Source organism: Accipiter gentilis, chromosome 17 (genome assembly GCF_929443795.1).
Source record: "Accipiter gentilis chromosome 17, bAccGen1.1, whole genome shotgun sequence".
NCBI classification, from domain to species: Eukaryota; Metazoa; Chordata; class Aves; order Accipitriformes; family Accipitridae; genus Astur; species Astur gentilis.
This window is the reverse complement of record NC_064896.1, coordinates 8,123,711-8,132,028: the sequence shown is the minus strand read 5'-3', so window position 1 is coordinate 8,132,028 and position 8,318 is coordinate 8,123,711. Positions and strand designations below refer to the sequence as shown.

General features: G+C 48.7%; 1 pseudogene; it reads right to left on the bottom strand.

Annotated features, from left to right (window-relative positions):
- Nucleotides 1-1,961: 1,961 nt before the first annotated feature.
- On the bottom strand, nt 1,962-4,726 carry LOC126047270 (60S ribosomal protein L7a-like; annotated as a pseudogene).
- Nucleotides 4,727-8,318: the final 3,592 nt, after the last annotated feature.

Below are 8,318 nucleotides of genomic sequence, written 5' to 3'. Positions count from 1 at the left end.
AGAAGGATGTAGAAGCTGGGGATGGATCTCTAAACGCAACTCTACAGAAGAGCTTCAGAATGAGACAAGATGCAATAGGCCAGTATAGGAATCAAGGGGCGTGCATGTGGGGGGGGCATGTGTGTGGGTGCTTAATGCCCTGTGTGGTGGTGGCTGAGCAGGCCTGAAGACTGAAAGCACGCATTGGTGCATGCTGTCTTTTGAACCTGTACACATTTTTATCTTCAGTACTTTCTTTGTGGGATAAGCCCAGATTGGATCCAGTGATACTGCTGGCTTTGCATGCCTTCGCAAGATGTCCTTTCCTTGCCCAGGTGTTCTTTGTGGCTTTTATGGGAGCACCTAAAGGCACCAAGAAGTCAGTGTGAAATGGATGCTGCAACAATAAGCCATAAGCACACTGGGAAAGGGCTGCAAGTCAAGATTGTGCAAATGATTAATTGCAATGTTGGAAACACTCCCTTTCATTGCACTCGGGAATTCCAGGTGCATTTGGTGATGCTATGGGTTTGCCTGCTGTCTGTTCCCAGGAAAACACCATATATGATTTGTTAAATGGGAGTTTGGGCCAAAACGTTCAAAACCAGAATAACCAGGGTTTCTTTTTTCACAGGCTGTGAAAAATGCGCCTTTTTAAGAATCAATAAATTTGTATGCAGATTCCTAGCACATGAATAATTCAAGTCTATAAGAAAGGCGAAACACTATAGTGGTTTGATTATGCAGTTGTTTTAAATAAGCAAAATTAGTTGTTAATGAGACCCCTATGCATATTTAGGAAAGCTGAATAATTTATTAGGAGCCAAGAAGTAACGGCTGGAGAAGGGAGGAGAAAGCCAAGCAGCTCTGTTGAGATTGATTGTGTTACTGTGCTTAGGGGAGAAGAGGGCACAAATTAACCTGTTTTTGAATAAAACACAACTAATGCACATGCTTTCATGGAACAGCTCTGCAGAGAGACCAGGTGATGTCCTTGCACTGACTGCAGAGGCAGACACCTTTACAATGGGGCTATGAATTAAGGATAATCGTTAGGTGGCATCCCAAATATCAGGCAGTTCAGGACCCTGCAGCCCAGGAACATCCATTTCTTCCCAGTCTGTAATGAATCACCAGTCTGACAAAGAAAAATACACTTTCCAAGGCCCCAAATCATAAAAGCTAGACAGGAGAGGGACTTTTCCAGGCAGGGAGAGCACAAAACAGAAAAAGGATTCTACCCATCTTTTTGCCAAAAATTTCCCTAGGATGTTCTCCTAACAAGGACTAATTATTTCCAGTAAAGTTCTTCCATGATGGTAGCATCCTGTACATCCTGATCCCTTTGTCTCCCATGCCCAGGCATGTTGGGGGAGACATGGCCCTGTGGTGGGAGCTGCAGGCAAACTGCATCATGTTGCTCTTCAGTGTGCAGGCAGAGCATGACTATTGCTGCAGCTTTCCTGGGGCAGGTCTAATAGCTCTGGTTAGCTCCATTGTCACTTTCTCCTTTCCCCATTGAAGCTGTCTGCACCTTGGAAACCCTAGCAGGGATCACAACTTAACTGAGCTAGCCCAGAGACAAGAGAGTGGGTTGTGATTTTGGAAGGGCCACCTGAAGTAAAGGTTTTGCACATGCAAACCCTTGCAAGTGTCCCATGTGGATCACTGGTCCTCTTATATGTGGGAACAACAGTGGTGCTCTCATCTAGTGGCATCTACAGTTGTGCAGACATGGGATGTGCATGAATGTTGAGGGTGCCTCAGTATTGCTGTCCTGTATTGGTGAAAGAGGAGAGTCTGACAAGCAGAAGGGAGTTAGCAGTCCTGTGCTGAGAGACATGACCCTAGGAGAAGCCCTTGGAAAGCAGATGTGAAGCCCTGTGTACCTAGTCTGTGGCACTGTTTTATTTGGTGGTGTTTTTTTCTGTTCTGGGGTTTACTTTTATGTACGGAAGACATGGTAGAGGACTGATACCATTTTATTCCAACTTGGTGGTCATTTCTCTAGCCTTTGTTTTCTTAAGCTTGGCTATTTGAGTTATGAATCTTGGCCCCATCATATCTGACAATGCGGTTAAGTGGCAGTAACTTTACAAGGGCTCCCATCTCTTCCATGCTTACTGGTGAAGGCCACACAGGTGCAAGTCTTCCCATGGACTAGTCATCCCACCTGGCTCTATCCTACAAGATGGTGCTGTATGGAGCTCCCATTTCGCTTCATGGAGCATGCCAAACAGCCACCAGTTCTGTGGGGTCTCCATTGTGGACCATCACTGCAAGTTGAGTTTTTCTGTCCTCTACCAAGCAGTGACAGTGCTCACACCTGCTTGGATGACCTGTGACTCTTCAGCTGGAGTGTCTCCTTTTCCTGCAGCTTTCTGCTCAACACAAGCCAAGAGCCTCTGCTTCTTCTGTTGTTTGATCTGTGATTTGGGTTTGTGGGTCAGTGCTAGGAGCTGATTTTGGCTGTTCAAATCCCAGTGAACTGGATAATTGCAGAGACCTCCAACATTTGTGAAGAGTAGAGCTGATGCTGGAATCTGACATAGCCCAGTCATTTCACATGATGCATGACTGGTTGGGCCTGATGTTTTGTCCTGTTTCCTCTGTGCTGGTTGATTGACAGCAAGGAAGGATGGGTTATATGTGTTACAGAAGAGAGCTTGAGTTTCTGGTGCCTGGATTATCATGGGATCTTACACCCAGCTGGGTCCTCTGCCTTTACCACAGCCACAGGGCTTCTGGAGGGATGTGTCCTACCAGAGCCAGCCAGAGCACCTTGTTCAGAGTGTGCAGCAACGGGATCCCCGGCTTCTTGCTCACTGTGGACCTGTGCCTTTTTGCTTGCTATAAATGAGAGGCCATGGAAAAGCAGAGGGCCTTTGGAGGAAGATTTCTAAGGCAGCTCTGAGCAGTGTGTCTCCACTTCAGTGCTCCCTGGAGAAGCATCCTTAGCCCAAGAAAGAAGTGCCAGTGCAAAACATTTCTCTAGGACAGCTCTAGTCATAGATGAGGTCAGAAGTCTGGGTCCACAAGATGGTGTATGCCCTGGATCGGACACAATAACCCTTGTCTAATTAGGAAACTCAGAGGAAACTCGGATGCAGCATGCTTGGTGGAGGCCTGGGAAAGACTGTGACCTTTCTTATGCAGTTTTAGGGCTGGAGAAGCTCACAAACCCTCTTCACACACTGGACTGTGTGCCTTTGCTGTTCTTTCAGCCCAGAGGGTGCAGAGCTTGGCCATCAATGATACCAGTTCCTACAGCCCCTCAGGCTGCCAGTCACACCCTCTCTCTGCCTCCTCCTGCAGCTCAGTGAGTTTCTCACCCTGAAGAATTGGGGGATCTGAAACACTTTGAATGGCTGGAAGGAACATCTGTGTTTCACCTCTATGGCTGTCAATGACCCTGGCCATACTCTGGAAAGTCTGCCCTGAGCTCACCCCACCAGGCTTGGCTCCTGCCCCAGGTGCTTACAGCCAAAGGGTGTTCAAGCCAAAGCTCGTAGACTGGTGCTTTTGGTGAAGAAATATCCCAGTGGAAACACAGGAAGATGATCTCTCCCAAACAACCACAAAAACTCCCTCCTTGGTTTCCTGTTCACTGCAACATGGCCATGCCACCTCAGGTTCCCAAGAGGCACACAGCCCAGTGTCTGCTGCACTGCTGCCTGGGACAGACATGGGACCCTACATGACAAGGTGTCCTGGTGTCTGCCATGGTTCCATGGGAACCCAGCTGTGTCATGGCTTTCCACAGTTCTGCTTGTTGTTCCAGGCAAAGAGCACCAGGGCAGAGAAATGGGCTCAGAAACTTGGGGAGAGGCCAGTTAAGTGACCTACCAAGAGGTAATGCTTACAGGAGCTGGAGGGAACACAGAAGCTGAAGGGAACACAGAAGCTGGAGGAGATGTGGCTTCTCCATACTGACATGGGCTGCGTATGGCTGCCCCCCAGTTTCTGTGCTGGTGACTGAGCTGGTAGGTGGTTTGATCGTGATCCGTGTGGTGGTCTGGCCACTCTCTGAGCATATTGCACCCCTGGATGATGTGCAGAAGGGGACAGCTTTTTGACCCTGGGAATTTGTCCTGTTTCTTTATGTGAAATGAAGATGCTGGAAGAGATTCACAGCTCCCATGAAGTGGGTTTTTCATCAAAATACAGGAATAGCCCATGGACATGCTGAGCTCCCAGAAGGATCAATGAAGTGCTCAGGGCCACAAGCCTGGTGGATTTGGTGTGGGTGCTGGTTGTGATGGGCAGCCCATGTGGATGCTCTGCTTTTGGGAAGGGAGGTCTTGGGAATCCTCACCATGTTTCAGCCAGAGAGAGGCAAGGAAGCGAGCTGCAAGTTCCAGGTCATGGCTCAGGTCATACAGCAGCTGCTCCTCAGCGGGTATGGCAGAGCTGTGGACCTTGCCCGGGGAGTGGGTGTGGGGAGCTCCCCGGGGCTGCTCACTCCTGTGGGAGTTTGTTTGATGACCTCTGATCACATCAGGGAATGTCTCTCCTGTGCAGTGTTCGTTGACCTGAGCATCGGTTGTCACCTGCACAGGAGCTGCTCTCCATATGCCCACTGCTTTGTCAAGCACCAGTCCTCGTCTCTGGAGCTGACAACAGCCATGGGCCAGAGCAGATACCCCTTAGTGAAGCTTAGGGTGGTCACAGCAGAAGGGGGGCAGGTGCTGGACCTGCTCCTCTCCTGGAGGAGCACCTGCAGCTTCATCTTTCTGGTGGTCCCCATGGCCCCAGAGATGTCTGGGGGCCAGCTTGGCTGGGCTGGCACCTGGGCATGTTGCTGGGAGGTTACAGGTGCCCTCAGCCCCAGGGGAGGCTGGTGGGACAGAGGGCAGTCAGTTTGCACTTGAGATATGAAAGGAAACTGTTTTCTCAGGGAGGTGATGTTGGACTGAGGGCTAAATTGATTTCCATAAATATTTGAGCAAGGCTGAATTATTTATGACCCTCTGGTGACACAATAGAAGGAACCAACAGAATCGTCTGTGAATTTTCCAGATGATTTAGTTTAAAAATGCTTCTTGTTATTATTTATGTGGGTCAGATCCCCCTTTGCTCCTGGCCAGGCCTTGCACATGAGTTACATAAACACAGAGTCAATATACAAATCTCTTCCTTTATCTATCTTAATCTGTCAGTCGTAAGTGAGCAGCAGCCTTGCTGTTTGATTCCCCAGGAGGACTGTAATCAGAAACCTTTGTCATTCAAATGAACGCAGAGGAAAAGGAAGAAGAAAGAAGAAAAAAGAAAAAGTAAGAAAGAAGAAAGAAAGAGAAAGAAAGGAAGGAAGGAAAATAAAGGAGAGTAAATGAAAGAAAGAACTTGAAGGAAGAAGGAAGAAAGAATTTATAGAAGGAAGGAAAGAAAGAGAAAAAGAGACAGAGGGACAGACAGAGAAAGCCGATTGCACGCAGACTGAGCATTGCACAGTGGGAAGCAGGAACCTGTATGGACCTGAGATGCAGCCAGACTCCTGCACATCTAAGTCAGACCTATGCATATTCACACCCAAAGAAAGCACATCTTGCTAGTGCTCTGCTATTGCTACTTGCAAAGGGAAGAGATGGTGCTGGGCAATTTCTGGGAGAGACGACCAAGAACTGGCAGGAAAAATGGGGTAGAGAAACACTTCCCAACTCTCGGAAGGCAGGCACTGCCATGAAACAGGGCTTGTTGGCCTACAAATGTTGGCTGGAAGGGACCTTGGAAGTCTTGAGTCTGATCTCTTGCTTGAAGTGGGACTAACATCATCCTTTGAGAGGGCAAATGTGGAATGGGTAGTTGTAGCCAAAACAACACAAAAAAATTAATCAGAAGCCCCGGTTGCCAGTGTTGTGTGGAGATTTGGGGCATGTGTCTCCAGCAGGTTCAGCTCTCTGTGATCTGAGAGAAGAGAAAGCAGAGAGCTTTGGAAACTCAAGAACATGAAAATTTATGAGATCTCTAGAACTGGGGTTTGCTGCTGCTTCTAAGCCATTTCAACAGATGCTGGCTGCTGGGTGTGGAGCAAAAGGCTAATGAAATGCTGGAAATTGTCCTGGGTCTGCTGAATCAGAACAGGATTTTGGATCTGGGCTTAAGTGAGGTTCACCAAGGTCTTCAAATATCATGTGGATTGAGTAGGGTTGTTCAATTGCTGAGCAGTGAGAGTGGATGGAAGGTGTCTCTTTGGATCTGTGTATATGGAGGTGAAGCTGAAGTGTATTAATTAAGTAGCTTTGAACCCCTAATTGACAACTGAAGTGGACTTCATTTAACTAAGATCAGTTAATATTCACTTTTCTGTTCACTCAAGCTGATGAGAAGCACTTGTGAGAGTCATTTTAAATGGTTTCCTCTTCACAAGAATAATAACACTAACTTGAGTGGGAGGAATATGAGAGACATGTAAAGCCTTGGCTTTCCCAGAGCCATGCAAAGCAAAGCCCACACTACAAACGCAACTGTACTTACAGCCAGTCAAATCCAGTCCTTGGGTTCCCCCAAACTTGCCTTAGATAGGAATCTACCAATGGGCCCATTTCTTTTATCTGACCAGCAAAGAACAAAAGTTCAGAGGGTTGAAAGGATCACAGAATTAGTTTCGGAGGGACCTCTGGAGGTCTCTGGTCCAGCCTCCTACTCTGTGCAGAGCTGGCTGAAAATCTGCAGCAGGTTTCTCAGGACCAGTCCATTCAAGTTTTGAAATTCTCCAAAGACAGAGATTCCACCCCACCCTTAGGTGCTCGTCCAAGTGTTAAAACATTCACATTAAGAGAGAGGAGTACCTATCAGAGGACATGTCCTGTGTTTAGTCTCCAAAACTGGGAGACATCCCCTCCTTCTCCAGCGCCACACACAAGCCATGCACTACTCCTTCCAACTGTCTCCTAAGGTAGGTCCCACAGACGCATTTGTGTAGAGCAGAGCTCCAGGCAGGCACTGTGCCAACCCAGCAGGTTGACAATGCTGGACCCTGTGGTGGGCTGAGCCAAAAGCCAGTCTTCAGGAGCGTGGTTCTGGGGCCAGGGAGCAGTGGGAGTGGGCAGGTGGGGCAGGCAGGGTCTCAGGGCTGATGGTCTCTTGTGCTTGCTTGTGCAGGGTTCACACCAGCGTTGTCTGGCCCTTTGATCCCACCATGTGCAGCACACGTGCATTCAGGCAAAGAAGTCCCTCCATTTCTTCAGCCTCCTGGTTCTGACATTTTGCTGTCAGGTTTTGGGGAAGCACAGAACCAGATGCCTTCAGCTTTTGGTCAGAGGGTGGCTTTGGATGAGATTTTAGGAGGGGTGTTTCTCAGGTAGGCAGGGATCCCTTCAGCCATGGCCACACTATTTTCTCAGAGTTTTGACACTGTCTCATTGCAAAGATGTTATCATACTCTGATCAAATACCTGCTTTTCATCACAGCAGCCATGCGCAAACTTCAGGCAGGATCCTGGGGATGTGGGAGGCTGAACTGGGAAGTGAAAGGAAGGAGTTTGCTGTAAAACTGCTGCAGCTGGCGCTAGAGGAGAAAGCACGTGCTCTCTGGGCAGGTAAGAGGGTGTTGCAGCAAACCTTGTGGGGCCTCCAAGTATAAGACACACAAGGAGGCCTTTTTTGTGACCCCAGAGCTTCACATTAACTCCTGACTCAACTTCTGATGGATGCCACAGGGATAAAGATCGAGATCCCAGTTCCCTGGATTTGCCTTTGGATGCAAAAACATCTCTGCAGAGAGATGCAACTGTGTACATTGGGGTCAGCTCTTGCTTGGGGGAAGTTTCGAGCAGAGCTAGGTTGGGCAACATCCTCTGGGCTGCTCTCCCAGCCCAAGCCCTTGGATGCTGCTCCTGAGGTGGCATTTCCCCCATTGCTGTCGCTCTTTCTGGGTGCTGGCTGTGGGAATGGCCCAGCTGTGTGTGCTGTGTAAGCAAAGGCAGAAGGGCTGTTTTCACCCTGTGCCCTTGAATGGCCAAGTCCTATCTAGCTAATCATTAGCCAGGTTAAACACAGCAGGGCCAGGCTGTTTCAGAGTGTTTCTCTGTACCCAGGACTGGATGGTGGCTCCTGTGGGGCTGGGGTGGAGGCAGCCCCACACCTCCCAGCCCCACCTGCAGTAATGCCTGTTTCCATCCCTCCTGTAGCCTATGGGCTAAGGCCAAGAAATCCCACACCATCATTTCACAACACAATCAGAGCTTTTTCTTCTTCTATCATAATAAACTCTTCAGGGTGTCTCTAGGGACTTTTGCACCCTGTGACCATTTTTGTCTTGGCTCAAAGCCCTTCATGTACTGATGCTCTCCCTGTCCCCCAGACAGCCCTGAGCCCTGGTCCCCATTGTGTGACACATA